Raw genomic sequence first — 10,945 nt, 5'->3', positions numbered from 1 at the left:
CTCTTTGATTTCAGCGGGAGTTACTTCAAATCAAGTGTGTTCAGGATTACATCCTAGGAGTGCTAGTGTGAAAGAAAAATCTGAGGTCATGTGGACAACCTTTACTCTGCTCTTTCAGCACGTTATGATGAATGGTTGTCATAAGAACAATCTTGCCCTTTAAAAAGCATAGCATCTCAGAGTACTTTTTTTCTATCCCTTTCTCAATTTTGCTATTTTTTTAAAAAAGCATTTGTGTCATTTCCTGTTTGAAAAAAATCTTTTGGCTGAATCCTATATGGGATACTTAATCCCAGGAAAGCATTCTTAGGACTGCAACCTAAGTCTGCAACATTTCCTGAAGAGACCTAAACAGACGTGACATGAATAGCTATGATTGGTTTTCAGCCTGGGCTTGGCCATGTGGATTCCAAGAAAGTGCACCGATCTTTCCACTATGTTTGGACCCTGGTTGGTGGTGCGTCTCAGCCCTTCTCAGCATTCTGATACAGTGAACACAAAAACATACATCTCCTTACTAAGTGTACAAAAGCCTGCAATACAAGGATGTGCCCAAAAGCTACATCCAGCAACCTAGTAGCACATATAGAATCACATCTGTTATCTCATAAACATCCCTTGTGGAAGTCAATGCGCATAATGGTGCTCTGTTCAACTGTATGTGTGCTTTTTCTGTATTGTGATATATGTGTACGAAAAACTAAACATTTTGATGTGTAAAATTATATTTAACTTGTACTGAATGTGGTTAATTTGCAATTAACTTGTACTGAATGTGGTGCAAAATCTAATTTATCGTTTGAAGGGAATCCATGATATCAAGTGAATGGCTAGTGATATTTTCATGTTTTTGTCTGGGCACACTACATTGGGAATGCACCTTGTATGATCAAATGATAGCTAAGAAGTGGATTATAGACAGGATATGTGACCGACAAATTCAGTCAAGAAGAAACGGAAACTTACATATTTCAAGTGCACAAAATAAAGACAGATGTTTTCCGCATACAATGGAAAGAAAATGAAAAATCCATTCAGAAAAACTATTATTGAGTTGTCTCTTAGTGAGTAATAGCATTTATTGATACCTTCAAATACTGTAATCAGTCTCAATGTCACTGCTAAAGAACTGAGAACTATTATTTCAGTTTATTCTCTACAATCATCCAGCTATGCATAATAAATCAAGATGTTTTAAACACTGGGAAAGATATGTGAGCAGGCAGGAAAAAATTACCCACACTTTTTATGAGGCTAGGTAGATTTACAGGTTGGCTTTTGCTTTGGGGGTACAAGTAGTGACTAATGCTGCTATTGAAGCTCAACGTGAAATTTGAAAAATGTCATATGGCATATGGATGACTGTGCAGGGGAGTTGCACATACTGCTGATCAACGGCAACCACCATGTGTGTTGCGCAGCTGTGCCATATGAAGAGTTGGGGAAGTCATGAGTAAATGTGAAACTTCCATGTTTTGCTACTCATACATCTCCCCACTGGAATTTACTCTTATGTTATCATTTCGGCTTTTCTAGTTGTAACATTGTATAGGTTGTATACTTCAAAGGGGTACGTTGCTAAGCAAATACAGACAAGTGTCTATGTTTTACACAAAAGAAGATTAGAGTGCTCTCCACCAAGCTTATTTGCAATTAACTTGTAGTGAATGTGGTGCTGATTACAATACCATTTACTGTGAGAATATACTTGCCCTGAAATAGAGGGCAATAGTTTTAATTCTAAACTATTGAGGGGGTAGACGTATAATAATGGAAGGAAGCATAACATGAGTACATAAATGAGAAATATTCTTGAAACTAAAGATTAACATTTGGTGGCAAGGCCCAGAAAAAACACTCTAGGGCAGTGATGGCGAACCTTTTAGAGACCGAGTGCCCAAACTGCAACCCAAAACCCACTTATTTATCGCAAAGTTCCAACACAGCAATTTAGCCAGAATACTGAGGTTTTAGTTTAGAAAAAACAACCCATACATTAACATCCCCACTTCATCCCATGCTAGCAGAGTCGCTCTGCACAGGATCGCGTGACCGGACAGTCTTCGGGGGGGGGCGCCCCTGGAAGTCGCACAGGGTCTCGGCCGGCAGGTAGCGGAGCTGGAAGACGGGCAGGCCACGATTGCAGCGCCGCAGGCAGGAGACGCACCGCAGGACGCACCCGAAGAGCTCAAGCTCAGCCAGTCCCTCGTCGGGCATGGCGCTTGGCTCTCCAAAGGCTGGCTCCCTGAGTCAGGTCTCCCCCGGAGTCTCGCTGCCGCTGCCAGCGCACTCCTGGTGGCAGTCCACCTCGCAGACACGGAGCAGGCGGTGGAGGCGCAGGCTGGCCTCCAGGGCGCGGATGATCTCCTTCCAGCCCTCGCCCTCGTACTGCTCCAGCGGAAGCTGTACTTCTCATACTGCATGCTGGCCAGGACAGCCAGAAGCAGCAGCAGCAGCAGTCCCAGGCTTCGCCGCTCCATACAAGGGGAGGGACCAAATGGCCAAAATGCACGGGAGATTTTGCCTTGGATTTGCAACTCTTTAGATGAGCTGGGGCAACAGTGAGCGTGCCCACAGAGAGGGCTCTGCATGCCCCCTCTGGCACGCGTGCCACAGGTTCGCCACCACTGCTCTAGGGTCATTTATGCATGGGAGTTTTATCTGAGGTTTGTTGCTCACTGGACCCACATTTTCCTGTTGAGAATCTATGCACTAGCAGTCTCAAAGCTCAAATCAAGTCCCCGCCCCTTTAAATGCTGCTTTGTAAATGGCTTACTTTATAGAGCTTGTGAGAGAAAATCCCCCCAAAAAAACCCCAATTGCTGCATAAAAAGCATTTTAAGATTTCAAAAAATGGAGCAATGTGAAGGGGGGGAGGGAAAAATCCAAGCCTCAGTTTAAAAAAAAAAACTTTCTTCTGTTCAGGAAGCAGGAAGCATTTTAATCCCTGCCTCTTTACACACTGCTTTGTAATTGGCTGCAAGAGAAAGCAAGCTTGTGTGTCACATACCATGCATGGGGATTTCACCTGGGCTGAGCTCAGGGAAGAGGGAAGAATCAGGCTAACAGAGGAATGGGAAGTCCCGGGATTTGTGAGGACTGGCAGCGAGGTCACCTCTAATGGATGGAAAACCTATGCATAACTCGAAGGAACAACCGAGACAGACCGGGGGCGAACATGAGTGAAAGTACCCATGCATCAATGACCTATGTAAATATTTGAATCAAAATCACAGAAAGGCTACCATGAGTATAATAACCACTCAAAACAATTCCAAGTTAAGATCTATATCTCAAAGGTACCAGGCATAGCAATCCTCAAGGGGAGGGGGGCAAATGGCCTTAGCAGGCAACATGACCAGTGTAGTGCCATTTGCACCAGCTAAACTGGCACTAACTCTGGTGCGGGGCACTTACGCTAGCAGTGGGGAGCCGCACAGCAGTGCAATGCATGGGCGCTGACACAGCCGTGACAGTGTTTCCCCGGCACAAGGGCTCATGTCAGCACCAAAAAGGAGTTCCCAGGGGTGGGGCTGACTTTAGTCAGCTCCCTAAGCCCTTACACCCTAGGAATGCCCCCTTTTGCCAGCACAAAGTTGCAGTTTCACAGGGTTTTCAGTAAAATAATATTTTCGGCTCGCTGCGCCTGTTGGCAAACTGATCAGGAGGCAGCACGGCAGTGCCATCCCATAACATGGGATATCCAATAGCATGGGATAAAATCACATAACATGGGATAAAAATCAAGCAACTAAAATAGCAACAAGCTCTAACTATTATAATTCACAATGTGTGTGTGTTAAGTGCCGTCAAGTCGCTTCCGTCTCATGGCGACCCTATGAATTGAAGTCCTCCAAAATGTCCTATCTTTGACAGCCTTGCTCAGATCTTGCAAATTGAAGGCTGTGGCTTCCTTTATTGAGTCAATCCATCTCTTGTTGGCTCTTCCTCTTTTCCTGCTGCCCTCAACTTTTCCTAGCATGACTGTCTTTTCCAGTGACTCTTGTCGTCTCATGACGTGACCAAAATACGATAGCCTCAGTTTAGTCATTTTAGCTTCTAGGGTCAGTTCAGGCTTGATTTGATCTATAACCCACTGATTTGTTTTTTTTTTTTGGCAATCCACGGAATCCATAACACTCTCCTCCAACACCACATTTCAAAGGAATCTATTTTCTTCCTATCAGCTTTCTTCACTGTCCAGCTTTCACACCCATACATAGTATTAGGGAATACGATGGCATGAATTAATCTAGTCTTGGTGGCCAGTGACACATCCTTACACTTCAAAATCTTTTCTAGCTCCTTCATGGCTGCCTTTCCCAGTCTCAATCTCCTTCTGATTTCTTGGCTGCAGTCTCCCTTTTGGTTGATGGTGGAGCCAAGGAATAGAAAGTCTTGAACAATTTCAATAATTCACAATACAGAAGTAATAAAATAATAAGGGTGCCTAATTCTAAAACCAGACAAAATAATAAAAGAGCCATTAAATTATCCAATTTATGCTACAGCAGACTATCAAAACTAAAACCACTGACCAAAAAAACCCCCAAAAAACCCTAACCAGCTCTAAGTCAATTTAAAAGGTTTGACCGAGTGCTGAAAAGGGCCATTCATAGTATTATGGCTGTGGATCTGTTTGCCATGGCCCTTTCTTTTCCAGTGACACATGAGGCAGCATTAGTGGTCACTATAGCCAGGGTGGAGGCACTGTGAGGGCTATGTATGTAAGCCAGGCCTCTTTCAGGCAGACTTTTGTCACCTGCTGCTGAGGAGAGAAGGAGCATTGTTTGACTTGTTTTTGGTTACATTTTTTGGATGGTCTGGGTTGAGTGGTGATGAGGGCTTTGATTGAGGTGACTTGTTCAGGTGTGTGCTTCTGGATGGAAGCACATATCTCTATAGAAGGGTATCTGCAGGTTGCTAGGGACTGTACTCCAGCCGTCAGAGAGGTGGAAGTTCAGCGTGAGCTGAGGCTGGCCAGGGAGGCTCGCTACAAGAAAAGCTTCTTCAGATATCTGAGGAGCGAACACAAGGTAAAAGAGTGATATGTCTACTGTTGGGTGAAAATGGAGAAACTCTGACAGAGGACTGAGAAAGGTTCAACACCTATTTTGCCTTCGTTTTTCTTTTTTTTTTCGTGAAGAAGAGAACAAGCTCATCTAGAAATAGTGGTAGGCAAGGCACAGCAACCAGTCTGCTGGTTGACTTAGAGAGGTCAACTGCACAACTAGGCCTGGCCTTTTCTGGTAAGAGTCTGCCAGTGGGAGGGAAGGAGAGAAACTTGAACACAGAGGAACAGTTATATGTAGGTTGGCTGATGGGCAGGAAGGAGAGAAGGAAGCAAGAAAAGGAGAGAGGCAATGGGGGTTGCCAGGGAAGTGAAAGAGGAAATAGTAGGGGAGGGGTACAGGGGAAAATGAAAAACAAGTCTTTGGTCTTTGCAAGTCTTGTGTGAGTGTGTAGTTTTGAGGAATGCTCTTAGCTGAAAATGACAAGTCTCTGATGTGTAGACCTCAAAGATCATGCATGGATTGCTTAAAGAAATGCAGCTTTAATATAGCCTTTTATAACTGCATTTTTAAGAGATCAAATACTGAAATGACAGTGACGATGAGCAGGACACCTACCTCATCAGCCATGACATTAAATACCAATAGTCATAATACTGTTTAAAAAAGCAAAGCTGCTAGGCAACTGGTTGAAATAAAAAGCAAGTGGCGGGTGTTGAGGTCATTCCTCACTAAGAAATAAGAGAAGTACAGAAAGTAAGGCAATGCCTTTATTACCTTTAGGTGGAATATTTTGAGTTCCATACCGTCATCTGCATAGTTAATCCACAAGGTTGAAGCCTCTTCAAATATTTTCAAGTTAATCCACAGAACTGGGTTTCAACAATGAAATTTGAAATATATCTTCCATTTGTGGTTGCAGTATAGGGTTGCCAGGTGGGTGGTTTTGGTGGGCAATCCACCCAGCCGCCCTGGAGCAGCAATTGCATGTGTGCACGGCAGCATGCACGTGATGATGTCACTTCCCGTTTTACTTTTGGAAGCGTTGCGTCGCCGTGGCAGCCAAACCCCCAAAATTTGGGGGTTTGAGTGTCAAATTGGCCGCAGCAATGTGGCACTTCCAGAAGTAAAACTGGAAGTGAAGTCATCACAGCCACACAGCCGCCCCAGCCCTGCCCCCTAAAACCTGCCACCGATCAAGAGGGGGGACCTGGCAACCCTATTGCAGTACCATCATCCACAGCAGTTGTTCACTCTAGAATGAGCTGCTCCTGCTAAATCAATTTCCCCTAAACATCTCAGCCAAAATTTGACTGAGGGGGCCTTTCCCCCTTAGATGCAGATTACCTGTAAACACGTGTTCATTAATTCCCTGGCATATTCTTTCATTTGGACCCTAGTCCAATTTTTCTGTGTGACTAGTACCACTGATTTAAAGACTCATCCTTCTAATAGATTTAATTAGCAAGCAACATCTGAAATTTTGAGGCACGAGAAAATCCTGGGGGTGGGGATTGAATAGAGATATCCTTCTTGGTTCTGTTTTTCATATGGAATTGAAGAACAAAAAGTTCTTTCTGTTGTGGAAGATGTTATTTTGAAGACCTTTTTGTCCTTGCCATATGGCACTAAAGAAAATCAAATATATATATTTATATATATATAAATCTGCCCTACTCAGACACAAAGTTATAGCAGGGACATAAGTAAGCAGGTAATAAAGGTACTTTAAAACTTCCTAAAGATACCATAACTATCTCTGCTTTTTTAAGTGGAAGGTTTCCTTTATGTTTTTCCTTCCTTGCTTAACCATTGGTAAAGTTGTATTATTATCCCATGAGTCATTCTTCCTACAAAATGTCTCTCTGGGAAGAACTTGCTAATTAAACTCTCTCACACACACAATTGTTGGTATCAGGCTTCTTCTCTAAAGAGACATCTATATGTAAGCTGTCTTTATTAACATGGTAGGAAGGGAAGGAACTTTGTATGCTTGACTTTATGTGCCTATTGAGCATACAATCACTAGTCATTTCAAGTAAGTTAGTGCATACTACTTTGTAAATACTATGTTTTCAAATTGCAAATACTATGTTTTCATATATGTGGACACAATCTTCCATTCAGTGGTGCCTTAAACTGATTTTTCAGTGGTATTTTAACCAGTGACCTTAAATTTTGGATTGAATTTTAGTAGGTGGGGGATACAAATGTCTGCTCCTCTGTTCCTCTAGAAAATAAAATGACGAACGTTTAAAAAATCAAAATGGGAAGCAATATGGCTCCATCTGAACAAGGAGTGGACAAGGTGAGGCATTGTTGCTCAAAGCAATACAGGAAATGTTGCCAGATGGAAGTGAAGGTGTGTGTCTTCTTCCTTATATAGAGATCTAACATATCCTTGGCCCAATCATCCACAGAAGGAGGAATATGAGATTTCCAGTGCTGCAATATAAATTAACTTGGCAACAAAAGGTTGCCCTTTGAGTCCATAACATTTGATGTTTGGAAAGTGCCCACAGAGATGGTATGTAGCCTAGGATTACGCATGAACACATGAAGCTGCCTTATTCAGAATCAGACCCTTGGTTCATCATAGTCAGTCTTGTCTATGTCTACTTAGACCGGCAGTGGCTCTCCAAGTCTCAGGCAGAGATCTTTCACATCATGTACTTGCCTAGTCCCTTTAACTGGAGATGCTGGGGATTGAACCTGGGACCTTCTACATGCCAAGCAGATGCTCTACCACTGAGCTGTGAGGCATAATTTGGTAGACCTCCCCCCACCCCATTCTCACTCCCCCCCTTTCCCCTGTAATCTCTACTCTTAGCTGCCTGATGGTATGCGGCTCTTACTTTGTTCTCTTAATGATGGGCTATGTTGGGGGAGAGGGTAAGGGGAGGGCTACAGGGAGTTTGTTGATACAATTATCATTTTATGTGGAAAAACAATAAAAATATTTTTTAAGATATTTTATTAACATTTTAAAAGAAAAGATAACAAACACACATATACATACACTTCCATTCATACATTTTGTGCTTACTTCAGGAATCAGTTTACATAAACATTGTTCTACTGTTATGATATTTACTTAAATATTACTAAACTTGTCTACGTTTATGCTCTAAATTTATCTTTATCTATATATGACTATTATTTTCTATCTCTGTTAAATTTTTATTCTACACTTTCCAGTTAGCATATTCAAAATAGCATTCCCATTTCTTCTGTGAGTCATCAATTATTCTTTCTTTCAGGATGTTGGTTAGTCTGGCCATCACCACAAATTCTTCCATTTTTTGTTGCCAGAGCATATACCGAAGACAAACAGCAAGATTAGTGATTAATGGGAAGTTATCTGAAAAATTTGAAATTAATAAAGGCACTAGACAAGGATGTCCATTATCTCCACTTTTATTCAACATGGCTTTGGAAGTATTAACAACCAGATTGAGACAAGATGAAAAAATTGCTGATCTGAAAACCTCCGGCGAGGAGTACAAATTAAAATGCTATGCTGATGACGTGGTCTTAACTTTGGAAGATCTGGCAGAATCAATAGAACATCTCATGAAAGAAATTGAAAAATATGGTCAACTATCTGGATATAAAATAAATAAAAATAAGATGAAGATTATCTTAGAAAACATGGATAACTTTGAGAAATAAAATATCCAGCAGCTGACAGGATGCAAAGTTACAGAAGAACCGGTAAGGTGTTTGGGAATCTATTGTACTGGGAAAAATCAAACAATATTAAAAGACAATTATCAAAAAATGTGGCTGACAATACAGAATGACCTAGAGATGGACTAAGTTTAATCTGTCATGGACGGGCAGAATAGCAGTAATAAAGATGAATTTGTTACCGAGATTGACTTTTCTCTTCTAAATGCTTCCAATACAAATAGAAGAAAAAACACTGATTGAATGGCAAAGACAAATTAATAAATTTGTGTGGGTGGGTAAAAAACCAAGGATTAATTTTAAAGTCATGCAAGATGAAAAGAAAAGAGGAGGGCTGGCATTACCAAATATCAAGTTATATCATCAAGTGGCAGGATTGTCTTGGATTGCCGACTGGATCAGAGACCCAAATCAAAAAATGTTGAAGATAGAAAAGGGAACATGGGATCGTGGTCTTCATTATTATCTGTGGAAAGCAAAAAATTCAGAGATTTTTGCACAGAAGCACATTATAAAAGATGGACTAATGAAGACATGGATCAGGAACAAAAATAATTTAAGTCCTTTACCACCTTTAATGATGTCTCCTACAGATACATACTTAAGAAAGGGAGAGAGAAAATGTACAGATTTTATAAGATACCAGGACATGTTAAATGGACAAGAGGAAATAAAATCTTGGGATGAGATGAAGTGGAGTAAAAAAGTAGATTGGCTAACCTATAATCAAATTATTATGAAATTACGACAAGACTGTTACCAACAGGCTAAACTAAAAAAAAAAAATACAGAATTTGAAAATCTAGTCAGTAAAGAGACAGAACATATTTTTGGGGGGAAATTATTGCTTAAATTTGAAACAGAACAAGAGCAAGTTAAAGTAAACATGATTAAATGGATGGAAAATTTGCGAAAGAAATAACAATGCAGCAGTGGGAAAGACCATGGACTAAGTCAATTAAATTTACTGCCAGTAATAATCTGCGAGAAAACTGGTATAAACAATTCTTCAGATGGTATATCACACCAATGGATATTAAAAAGATAGACAAAACATATGATTGCCACTGCTGGAAATGCAAAGACAAAGACGGAACCTACTTTCATTTGTGGTGGACTTGTAAAAAGGTGAGAAAATATTGGATACAGATTCATCAAGAAATGCAAAAGATTCTTAAGATCAAATTTCCAATGAATCCAGAAACTATGTTACTGGGGTTAGAACTAGAGAATTTGGAAAACAATCATAGAGAACTTTTTGGATATCTCACGACTGCGGCAAGGCTACTGTTGGCAGCATCATGGAAACAAGAGTCTGTTCCAGACTTAGAAAAGTGGCAATGAAAAACAATAACAATCTTAATGTAAAAAAGGGGGAACAAAAATATTATTGATATGCTTAGCGGTGTTTTGTCATGGCAATTCTGTTAGTGATCCACATCAGGTACCCATTCCCAGGGATTGCAAAGAGATGGACAGTGCAATTCTAAAGCCAAGGAGGGCTGTGCGACTGTCCACAGTGCAACTATGGTACCATTAGTTCTATCTATGGCAGCTGGCATAAAAATGGAGGCTGGGTGAAAGACGGTTTTTATACCGCAATATTCTCTACTTTATAAGGAGACTCAAACCGGCTTACAATTTCTTCCTTTTCCCACAACAGACACCTTGTGAGGTAGCTGGTGCTGAGAGAGATCGGAGAGAGCTGTGACTAGCCCAAGGTCACCCAGCAGGCTTCATGAGTAGGAGTGGGGAAACCAACCCGGTTCTCCAGATTAGAGTCCACCACTCCTAAACCTGTTGGCTCAGTGCAACCACTGGGGCGCTCTTAGCTATCATGCCTCACCCCAACAATGAAAGCCACAGACATCAGCTTTTGGTTAAATTTATTTTTAAATTCTGAACTGCAGTTGGTAAGTAAACCACCCCAATTAGTGTGGGCACCCTAAAAGGCTGCCCAATGAGTTCAGCAGTGTAGGAACAGTCTTACTCTGGTTCCAAGCAGATCATATGGTGAATGGGGTTGCAATTTAAAATGTGAGACCAGGGCCATGTCCGCACTGGGCGTTTGCGGCGCCGACTTCTGCGGGCTTTCCTTGCATGTTCCCACTTACTCTCAACCAGTGGTTCCCAACCTTTTTTTGACCAGGGACCACTAGGACTTTTTTGTTCGGTGCAGGGACCCCAAGGTTCAAAATAAAAATTCAGAGTATTTGAAAATAAACTTTAATCATAACTGTTAG

The sequence above is a fragment of the Euleptes europaea genome, chromosome 6 (genome assembly GCF_029931775.1).
Source record: "Euleptes europaea isolate rEulEur1 chromosome 6, rEulEur1.hap1, whole genome shotgun sequence".
NCBI classification, from domain to species: Eukaryota; Metazoa; Chordata; class Lepidosauria; order Squamata; family Sphaerodactylidae; genus Euleptes; species Euleptes europaea.
Note: the sequence above shows the minus strand (reverse complement) of the source record.